Source organism: Octodon degus, unplaced genomic scaffold (genome assembly GCF_000260255.1).
Source record: "Octodon degus isolate 3935 unplaced genomic scaffold, OctDeg1.0 scaffold00432, whole genome shotgun sequence".
Taxonomy (NCBI): domain Eukaryota; kingdom Metazoa; phylum Chordata; class Mammalia; order Rodentia; family Octodontidae; genus Octodon; species Octodon degus.
In genome coordinates this window covers 104,333-114,864 of record NW_004525008.1, presented here as the reverse complement: position 1 = coordinate 114,864, position 10,532 = coordinate 104,333, and the positions used below count along the sequence as shown (strand labels likewise).

Here is a 10,532-nt window from a genome sequence, read left to right as displayed (position 1 = left end):
TTGCTCCGACTACTAGTGGAGGTTGAGTATTCTCCACCTGTGCTGGTCAATCAATTGTATCTTACCTCTTGTGAACTGTTTGTCCAAGTTAACTGGGTCATGACTTCCAGCAGAGACTGGTCAGGGTTGTCTGGTGGGTGTCTTGAACCTCCTGTCACCAAGGCACTTGATGAGCTGGCCAGGCAGCAGCTTAGGAGAGAAGGGAGTTTTAAGGAGATTCAGAGAGTGGTGTGGGGTTGTCCTAGCCACCTTTCAAGTCTGTTGGGACTTAAGCGTTTGCTTATTCCTGGGAAATGGGCAATGGGTGCAGGGAGAGATTCCCTTGGCTGGCAGGGAGGGGACAGTTAGGTTGGCATCTCTTGGGTGTGTTTGAGCCCTAGGATACAGAAACCCCAATGTCACCTCTGTTGCTTGGGACTCATTAATAGCGAGCGCTTCAATGACCCTGTCCTAAGCGAAGGTCCGGCAAGCCACACTCAGTACCTGCACTCCTGGGAGTTAATGTGCTCCAGCCTGGCCACCTTCCTTGCTCCAGCAAGGACACCAGGTCCTGAGGCCACCACTTCCCACTTCATAGGGGGATTGGCTTCCACTGTCCCATGATGTGTTGTCGGCCAGTGTCCCAAGCCCTGGCCTCCATGTCGTTTGCTGGAATTTCGGTGTTGAGTGGCACATCATGGGTCAGGGCTTCAATTTGTCTTCATGGGTGCAATTCACAATCTGAGGAGGCCTTGGACTCCTCACCCCCACCCCGAAGCAGGCCAGGACTCCAGGGTCCCTGCTGTCCCTCGAGCAGACTACCCAGGTTGGCTCACCCTACCTTCAGAGGCCCTCCTCAGTTGGCAGAGGCCGCTTCTTCCTGCCAGAGCCTCTACTATAGCGCTGAGCCCAGGGTGGCTGTTTTGGACTCCCTGCCCCACGTTTACCTTGGCTTTGGAGCTCAGGAGGTGACCAGGGTTTTCAGTGTGACTTCTCATTCATTCTCCCATTTGATCTCCATTTCTTGACCTAGTGCTTTTGACCTTTATCTTTCCTGAGAGCACACTTCTCCTTCTAGGTGAGCTGTGTAACATTTAGGTCCCAAGGCACAAAGCCACTGCCTCTCCTGCCTCTGGGTCTCTTGCTCTGAGCGTGCCCCAGCTGGGTCTGATCTGCACAGTCACTGCCACAGCTTCTTCTCCGTAGTGTTTCCTCACGCCTCACATGCTGGGACTGTGGTCCAGGAACACAGGGTCTGAGAGTGGCCAGCCAGAGCCCTCCTCCTGCAGGGGAGCCCTGCCTGGCCACGCCTTGCCCGCTCTCGGTCCTCCTTTGCCCTCAGCCTTGCCAACGCCTCCATCAGACTCAGGGATCATCACTCACCCACCCATTCCTTCTTCCCTTCCTTCATTCTCTTACAGTTATCAGACATCTGCAGACAGCAGTCAGTGCTAGCTACAGTAGAGCTAGCCCCTAAGGCCTCCTTCCAGAGCTGTGCTTGGGAAGCAGAGATGGTCCTGTTTGGAAAGGGGCTGGGCCTGTGTGTCTGAAAGGGAGTGAACCTTGGCGCAGCTCGGCTGCTAGGATTTGAGCTCCATGGCAAGGTGGATTGCTCTCTCCAAGTCCCTTCCTCATAGGATTAGTAATCAGTAATCTTCTCTGTTCCCTGAGTGCTGGGAAGTGGGGCCCATACCCTCAAGAGGACAGAGAGCCTGAGGTCTGTGCGGAGCAGGCTGTCACGGGACTGGGACGTCATGATCTTAATGCAGGTGGCCTGAGAGTCATTCCTGCCACTTTCAAGGTCAGCTATGTCAGGCTCTTTGTTAGAATAAATTGTGAGCCATGATTGTTCGTGTAGGTGACAGGGATAACAGCCCAGGCAGGAGTCTGCAGAGAAATCCATGGCAGACCTGGCCTCTAAGGCACTCAGAATCTGGAAAGCCTTGGACAGGGTTGCCTATGGTTTGGGATGGTCCCAGTCCCTGAGACCTTAGTTTGCTGCTGCCTAGCATAAGAGGCCTAGTCTTGGGGGCAAAGCTAGAATTTTGAGTCTTAGTCCTTGCTTGAGGCAGGGCCATAGCAGGTAAAGCCAGAACCTCGGAGCCAGACAAATTGTGTGGTTTAATCTCACTGTGAAAGCCAAAGCTTGTCCTTTTGGTGGGGGGAGGGGGCTGCCCACCTCGCAGGGCTGTTGCGAGAAGGGGGTAATCAGAATCTGTGACTCTGGAAGGGGTGTGTGTGTCCCTGGGGGCCTGCCAGAGGTCAGGAAACTTAGTGGGAAATCCTTTTTTCTCAATATGCAGGATATATATATATATATATATATATATATATATATATATATTGGTGGAACTGGGGATTGAACTTAGGCCTTTGTGCTTGCCAGGGAAGTGCTTATTCCACTAAACCATCTCCCTGGCCCCCTACGCAGGGTATATTGTGGGGTACGATGCTAAAATTGTATGACTTTATAGGATGAAATAGGCATTTTGGCAGGAATTTTCAGGATGGGCACTCTTTGGGGAGTGCCCCTGGCTCCCCAGGGTACACGTTCACACCACTTCTGCAAAAGGTTGGAATTGCACTGACCATGCCACTGGTTGGCCTGTGGGCAGCACCCACCCACGTCCCACTCCAGAAGTACCCCCAGAGGTGCACTAGGCTCCACCTCTCCGTGACAGGCTTGCCTTGTTCCCCTCCCACGGTCTGTCCTTCCCCAGCCGCATGTGGCTGCCCTACAGCTCCAAGCCAGTGGCAGGGCCTTGCCTTCCTCCCGTCCCTGTGTGGACGGCCAATGACCATGTTGTAACCAATGTCAAGTGGCCCCCATTTCTTATCTCCCCTGCGCTGTTGTGCTCTGCTCCTAATTGACCTGTTAAACACTGTTGCATTGTCCCTAAAGGCTTGTACTGTGTTGTTGGAAAACCAGGCTTCTGGCCTGTGTTGGATGTAGTGAGCCTGCGCTTTGGAACCTCTGCTCACTTTGCCTCTCTGACCTTTTGTCTTTTTCTCAGAGGTGTGTGTCCCTAGACAGCCTCCCCTTAGGGCCTTCAAGGGGGCCGAGGGCTGGGTGCACTGTGGCTGTGATGGTGCTCGTGCTGGTTTTCATTGGGAAGGCTGTTTGCGGGTTGTGTGGGGGGGTGTGTTTTGAGGAGCACTGGTGCTGCTGTCCGTGGCCGTAAGTGAATAAGAAGCACCACCCTTCTTTCTGCCGAGGTTTTGTTTCCAGTAGCCAATGAGATGTGTAGGACACAAGCTGCATGTGCTAGGGGGGGGGGGGGCGCCCAGGGTAAATGGGGTGCGGCGGCTTTCTCCCTGCTCCGTCCCTGCTGCCTCCCTGTCCTTCCCTTTCTTCCTGGGCTGCTGCTTCCTGAACTGGCTGGGCCACTCACATTGGGGCCACAGAATTGGGGGCATCGTCTGGGAGATGCCCTGCTAGTGGGGTATGTGCTCCTGGTTTGCTTGGTTAGGGAGGAACCAAGTAGGGGGTGTCTTAGGGAGGGTGGGGCTTAGGGTGGCATCTTCAGGGGGGCTAAGACCTCACACCCCCTTTCCTTTCTGTCCTTGGCCAGCCATCAAGTGCAGGGCTCTGACTCGCCTTCTGCCACCTACTGTCCTCGTGGTGTGGGCCCATTTAATTGATGCACAAACTAAGAAACAGGGACACTGGGTGTCAGGGCCAGGACGTCACAGCCTTGCACGAGTAGATGGGCTGACTTCTGCAACCCCCTCCTCCTTCCCCCCATTGTGCCCATCCCCACTGGGTGCCCAGCAACCCCTGTAGAGGGAATGCAGGGTCACAAGCGGGGCACAGCTCTCCAGGATTCTGGTCAGACATGGAGAGTGTGCTCCGGCTCCGGGGGGTCTCGGGTCATTCGTGCATGGCTGCCACATGACGATCATCATGGGGAGTTTGCTGCTGCACAGCTTCACTCCTTCTTTGTCCCCTTCCCCTCCCTTCAGCCTTTCTTTTGGCCTCTATAGATTCTCTCCCATTCTGCCCCTCCCTCGCCTTCCCAGGCTCCCGTCCCTTGTGCCCTGTCCCACGCTCTGTCCTCCATTCTGCTCCCTACTCACCCTTTGGGCTTCTCACACAAGAGATGCCTCTGTGGCTGGACTTGTGTGTTGGACTTACTTCACTTGCAATTACGCTCGTGGTGTGCATCCATTTATGCGATAGCTGGAATGTATAAAGGACTAAACAAAAATAGACTCCTCCAAGTTAATGACCAGTCCAAAATGAATAGACACTTCTCAGATGAAGAAATAGAAACAGCAAGTACATGCAGAGTCCGCCAAAAACGTGCACGCACGCGGCAATTTGTGGCACTAACGCCTAGAAGCCAGCCGCCACCACCTGGGCTCCTTCTGTAACTGTGGAGGCCAAAGGTGGCTTGGATTAATCTCATGATGTTTTGGAAAATTTAGTATTAAGTCATTTATGCAAGCTTTTCTTTCCTTGGTGTATACATCTTTGGGTGGACTCTGTATGTGAAATATCACCAGTCATTCCAAAACCTAGAGCAACCCTGAGATTCTATGTCATGCCAGAAAGAATGGTGGTCATCAAGAAATCGATCAATAACAAGGACAGGGGAGCTATGGAGGAAAAAGGGAACCTTTCTCCATGGTTGGTGTGCATGCAGACTGCTGCAGTCACCATGGAAATTGGGGTGGAGATGCCTCAAAGGAAAACCTGAGGTTCCATTCGACCCAGGTCTTGCCCTTCTTGGTATCTTCCTGAAAGGGGTAAAATTATGCTGCAGGGATTACTGCATGGCCAGGCGTGGCAGCACAGTTCATACTAGCTAAGTCTTGGAGAGCCCAGATGCCCACAGGCAGGGGACTGGGTACCAGAACGTAGTGCTTATGCTGCGGAGTCTGTCCTACAGAAGGAAGGGGGCAGTGGAGACAGCTGTGGAGGGAGATGGATGCACCTCGGGCCACTTCTGATGGGGCTGCTATACCTTTCTGGATCTTGTCTCGGGGCTACCTTCCCTTCCTGTGCTGCTCTGCCCTTCAATGCCTCGGGGTTCCCTCCTCCAGCTGTGACTCCCCAGCCTCCGTGGTCCGGCCCTTGTGCCTGTGTGGCCTGGGTCCTGTCCACCTGGCCTCCTCCAGCTGAAGCCCCAGCTTGTACTGTCCTGTCTGGCTGCTGCTCCTCTGTCCTACCACACCTGCTGCTAGACGGGTGGCATAGGTTCCCAGCTGTCCCCTCCCTCGGGCTTGGTGGTGAGGCGGTGCTGGGGCTTGCACAGTGTGCTCTTCAGTGTGTGTGCCCCGTCGAGCCCCGTCCTTTGCAGCCTGCAGAGAGCATGCTGGTCCCTCTTCCTGCTCCCAGGGGCCCACAGTAGGGAGAAGACATGGCTTTCTTCCTGGGGGCCTGGAGTCTATGGGTCCATCCATGCCTGTGCCTGGATGGGCCTTGAGCTCCTCGCAGGAGAGGGCCTGGTTGCCCAGGGCCGGGGCTGTCTTGGGACCTGGTGTCCCTGTGGGATGGGCAGGGAGGCCATGGCTCAGCTGCATGTGAATACCCTCCAAGGCCTGTGCTCCCCTGACCCCTCCCACCCTGCTTCTGCACTAGTAGGTGCCAAACAGTTGCCTCCAATGCAGAGGGCTGTGGGGAAGGGTTGGCAGGGAGGGGGGAGGGCTACCTGACCGATGTCCTTCCCTTCCCTTCCTGTAAGGGGAAAGGGTGTATTTTCTTGGCAAAGGCTCCCCCAAAGCCCCAGGGTCTCTGCCTGTGTTGAGGCCTCACCCAGGGCACAGGCAGCTGCTGAGGTCACACCTGGTACTGATTTGATTTGGAGATTTGTATCCAAAATGAAGCTGCGTTTGGGATGAAGTGTTCCCTTGCTGATTTGGCCTAGGGTTTTGTATTATGAGGCGTCAGGCCAGTTCCTAACCACAGAGATGACTTGGCCATATCCATGCCCTCCCCTGTGGCTTCTGGAGCCTTTGCCTTTAGGCCCAAAAAGTCTGTTCACACCATTGGTGACATCGGCATCAGCTTATGAGACACAAGCCTGGGCTTGGGTGCAGCCATGGGGTGGGTGCCCAACAAACCTCGGCTAGAGGTGATTGGATGCCAGGCCTTGATTCTTGTCTACCCCACGCCAGTGCAGGGCTCCTGCCTGGGGCAGGGGCTCCAAGCGTCTGGCCCTTCTGGGTTCTGGCCCTGGGGACACACGCGTCAGCTAGGTCCCCTTGAGCAGGTGCTCCACCATCCCAATCTTTGCTTTTGCCACCAGTAGAAGTGGGAGTCACTGTCACTGGTGATGGAGCCATGCACTGGCTGTGAGAATCAAGGCCTGGCTTCTAGGCTGCCCTGGGCCCTTAACTGACTGTGTGGCCCTGGGCCACTTCTTTTACCTGTACCTTGGAGGAAGTCACACCAACTTGGTCTGATCATTGTGAAGTTCAGTAAGATTGTTCCTGTGAAAACAAATGCTTGTTACCTGGCATGGGGTGCTCTCAGCCCTGCCTTCCCGGGAGCTCCTTGCTGCTGTGGAGCTGGCACAGCAGCTGGCCACCCGTGGGCACTGGGCAAAGATGCACTGTGTTCCCTGAAAGTGCAGCAACTGTTAACGCTGGACAGCGTCAAAGGCTTGGGAGCAGCACTCAGCCTGCAGCAGGGAGGTGCAGGGATGGGGAAAGGCTTTGTATTGAAATCTCAAGAGTCAGCAGGTTTTGAAGGTGGAAAGGAGGACCCAGCCAGACATGGCGGTGCATGCCTGTAGGCCCACCACTCTGGGTGGCTGAGACAGGAAGAACCCATGTTGGAGCCCAACCTGGGTCATTAAGTGAGTGAGTGAGACCTTGTCTCAAAATGAAAATGGAAAAAAGGTCTGGGTGTGAAGGCACTGGGATGTATCCCCAGGACCCAGAGAGGCAGCAGAGGGGGAATCGGCCACCCAGAGGAGGACACAGCAAAAATTTTAGGTCGTGGGTGAGGTGCAAGGGCTGCAAGGTTTTCAGAGCAGGGCTGAAGGCTGTGTGCTGCCCCCACCCCCTGCCATGGCTACTGGAAACCCAGGTGGCCATGGTGTCCCCCTCCCCTGAGAGGGCTGTGCTGTCCTCTCCCCCCTCCTGGCCTGCTTGTCTGCATGAGAACTCATGTCAGCCTGTGGGGCTGGGGGCAGGTGGGTTCATCTGCAACTGTGTCTCTCTCAGCCTTCACAGCCACGGGGACACCCTGCGCACATTCCCACAGGACAGGCTGGACCCAAAGATTCTGGACCAGGCCTCCCCTTGAGTACAGAGGCGCCCTCTGACTGATGGACTGCGCCGATCCGGGGGTCAGCCACCTCCCCCTGAATGCTGAGACTTGGGGGAGCTGCAGAACCTGCACTGCCCGCCTCTGTGGAGTAGGCGGGGACACCTTCCTCCAGGCACAGGGCTGCTCTGAGGCCCTGGACACGGTTCCGAAGCACCAGGCTGGGCTCAGCCTCTCATGCTGTCAATAAATGTTTCTTGTCTTAACCAATGCAGTGATGATGTGCTACTAATCTGAGGAGGGGATTTGGGTGTTCTCTCTGGTGGGTTTTCCTTTTGCAGTGTAACGGGAGATGGGTAGGGAGCAGGCTCAGGGCCAAGAAGATATCCATGCCCCACTGGATGGGCACTCAAGGGTGTTCAACCAGGCTACCTTGTCTGGTGCCCTTCACCATGCTTCAGAAAGAAGCGCAGGGCAGGATGTCAACGGGGAGGGCTTTGGAGAAGGGCTCACCATTTTTCCTGGAGCCCAGAAAGGATGCCCATCAAGGGTCATGAGACCTCCTCCTCCCGTGTTTCCCAGGGTCATGGCTACAGGGTCAGCATGGCTGAGAAAAACCAGCCTGAGGCCCTGGCCAGCACTTATTCCTGAGCAGGTCTCTGGGTTGCAGAGATAAGGCCTCAGCCCACGCTGCTTGGTCTGTGGGGGTGCCAGCAGGTCTGGGGAGGCAAGCCTCCCACCCCTGTGACTGACAGGGCAGTCACAGCACGTGGCAGCACCAGTGAAGGTAGTGGGTACTAAGGAAGCTGATGAGCAGATGACAGGAGGAGCTGACCACAGCTGCCACGATGACCATCAGCAACACAGTGGACACCAGGGCCACTGCAACCAGGGCTGTCGTCATGTTCATTGCTGGCACAATGGCCACCATGACCATCACCAACACGGCAGCCATCATGGCCATCAACCCCACAGCGGCTACCATGACCATCGACACCACAGCGCTCACCATGGCCATCGATACCACAGCGCCCACCATGGCCATCGATACCACAGCGCTCACCATGGCCATCGATACCACAGCGCTCACCATGGCCATCAACACCACAGTGCCCACCATGGCCATCGATACCACAGTGCCCACCATGGCCATCGATACCACAGCGCTCACCATGGCCATCAACACCACAGTGCCCACCATGGCCATCGGCACCACAGCGCTCACCATGGCCATCAACACCACAGCGCTCACCATGGCCATCAACACCACAGCGCCCACCATGGCCATCGGCACCACAGTGCCCACCATGGCCATCAACACCACAGTGCCCACCATGGCCATCGATACCACAGTGCCCACCATGGCCATCGGCACCACAGCGCCCACCATGGCCATCGGCACCACAGCAGCCACCATGATCATCAACAACACAGCCCTCACCAGGCCCACTCTACCACCTCTCGCTGTACCTTCCTTTCCTTTTCTATTTTCTTTCACAATCCTCTTAGCTTTTCTTTCCTCCCCCCTTTTGGCCTCCTCACCACTCCCCTCCCTTCCTTCTCTTTCTGGCTTCCCCTTTGCCCCTTCCCCACCTTATAGTGAGGGGCCTCACGGTCTCCAAAGGCGAATCCATCACTAAGTGCAAAGGATCAAGCACAGATGCCTTGTTAAACAGAATGACCCTGAGGGCCACGGTGGTGCCCTGGCCCAGAGACTTACCCACAGCCCCTACAAGAGACTGAAGATGGACGGCGCAGAGGAACAGTGCACACTGCAGGGAGAAGACCAGGAGATGGCCTCGGGCTGGGCCCGATCTGGGTGAGTCCATGACCAGCTGAGGCCAGCAGAGTCCTCCTGATGGTGAGAGAGACTCCAGGGAAGCTGGGCCCTCCAGACCGAGTCCCTCTGGTCCAGAGCAGAGACACTAGCTCCATCCTCAGACACGCCGAAGTCACCCACCTGGGTTGCCTTCCTGGTGCTCCAGCCCTGGGCTTAAGCTCCAGGCCTTGAAGCTGAGACATCCAGAATGACTCTCCCACTTGATGTCACAGCGCCAGGACCCCAGCTCCAGCCTCTGGCAAGCAAGACCCGGACATTCAGAATGACAACTCTCTTGATGTTCTAGAGCCCAGACCCTGACTGGCATTTGACAAAGCTAAGGCAGCCAGAAACAAGCACCTCCTTGATCCTCCAGGCCCAGCTGTCAGTCGAGTGCAATCTAGAAACAGGAAGCTCTGTGATGTCTAAAGCAGGGACTAAAGATGCAGGCCCTGATGCTCAGACGGCAGGCAGAAGAATTGCCATCATGCGCTAGAGCTGACGCCCATCTCCAGCCTCCTGTGAAGCTCAGGTATGAAAAGGAGGGTCCTGGCTGTTCTAGGCTGAGACGACTTCCACATCTTGTGATGGTTGGGCTTGCAGCACGATGGAGCAGCCCAATGTTCTAGAGCCAGCTGCATACCCAGCTTGCAGTGAAACTCCTATGTAGGAACACGAGCTCTTTGATGTTTGAGAGGCAGAACTCCTGCTCCAACCTCTAGTGAAGCTCGGGCAACCAGAGATCCTGCTTGATTTTCAGGACTCCAGTTCCAGCCTTTGGGGTTCAGATGCTTAGAAAGATGGACAGCTTTGTTCTAGAGCTGCTGTGCCTGAGGCTGACGCCCAGAAAGAGGGGATTCCTTGATGTTCTAGAGCTGGGATTTCCCATCCAGCCTCCAGTGAGACTCTGATGTCTAGAAAGATGGACCTGCTTGATGTGCTAGAGACTTTAGCTCTCAGCCTTGAAGCTCAGATGACCAGAAAAGGGAATCTGATGTCTGGAGTTGGCCCCTGAGGCTCGGATGTCCAGGAGAGGACTCCTTGATGTTTCTAGAGCCAGGCTTGCATCTTCAGCTTGCAGCCGAGTGAGGACTGACTCTAAGCTTGCAGTGAAGCTTCCAGGAGGTCTGTCTTTCTGAACCTCCTCAGTGTTCTAGAGTCCAAGACTCCAGCTCCAGCCTCTGATAAAAACTCAAATGTTCCAAAATAAGTACTTTCTTGACATTGCAGAGCTGGATTTCTAACTTCAGCTCTAATGAAGCTCAGATATCTAGAAAAGGAGACATCCTTCATTTTCTGGAGCTTTAGTTGTAGATGACATGTAGGTGTTAGAGAGCAGCTTGACAGAGAGCTGGAGTTCTGAGACTGAGTAGAAAGGGCCTTCCTCATTGCTTTAAGGCTAAGATTGGGTCTCCAGCCACCAGAGAAGCTCAGAGCTCAGACCGAGTGACCTCCTTTTATGTTCTCTACCTGAGCTACCCAGCTCTAGTTTCTCATAGCCAGAAGTGGTGAGAAAAC

The 10,532-nt window shown here is 55.2% G+C and overlaps 1 long non-coding RNA gene across 3 annotated transcripts in view; it reads left to right on the top strand.

Annotated features, from left to right (window-relative positions):
- The window catches only part of LOC111814696, a 35,419-nt gene extending 27,971 nt beyond the window's left edge, over nucleotides 1-7,448 (top strand). For all 3 annotated transcript variants that reach the window (XR_002819610.1, XR_002819608.1, XR_002819609.1), the window contains one exon: nucleotides 7,153-7,448. This is a non-coding gene — a long non-coding RNA (uncharacterized LOC111814696). The remainder of the gene's footprint in view (nucleotides 1-7,152) is intronic.
- The last annotated feature ends 3,084 nt before the right edge of the window (nucleotides 7,449-10,532 follow it).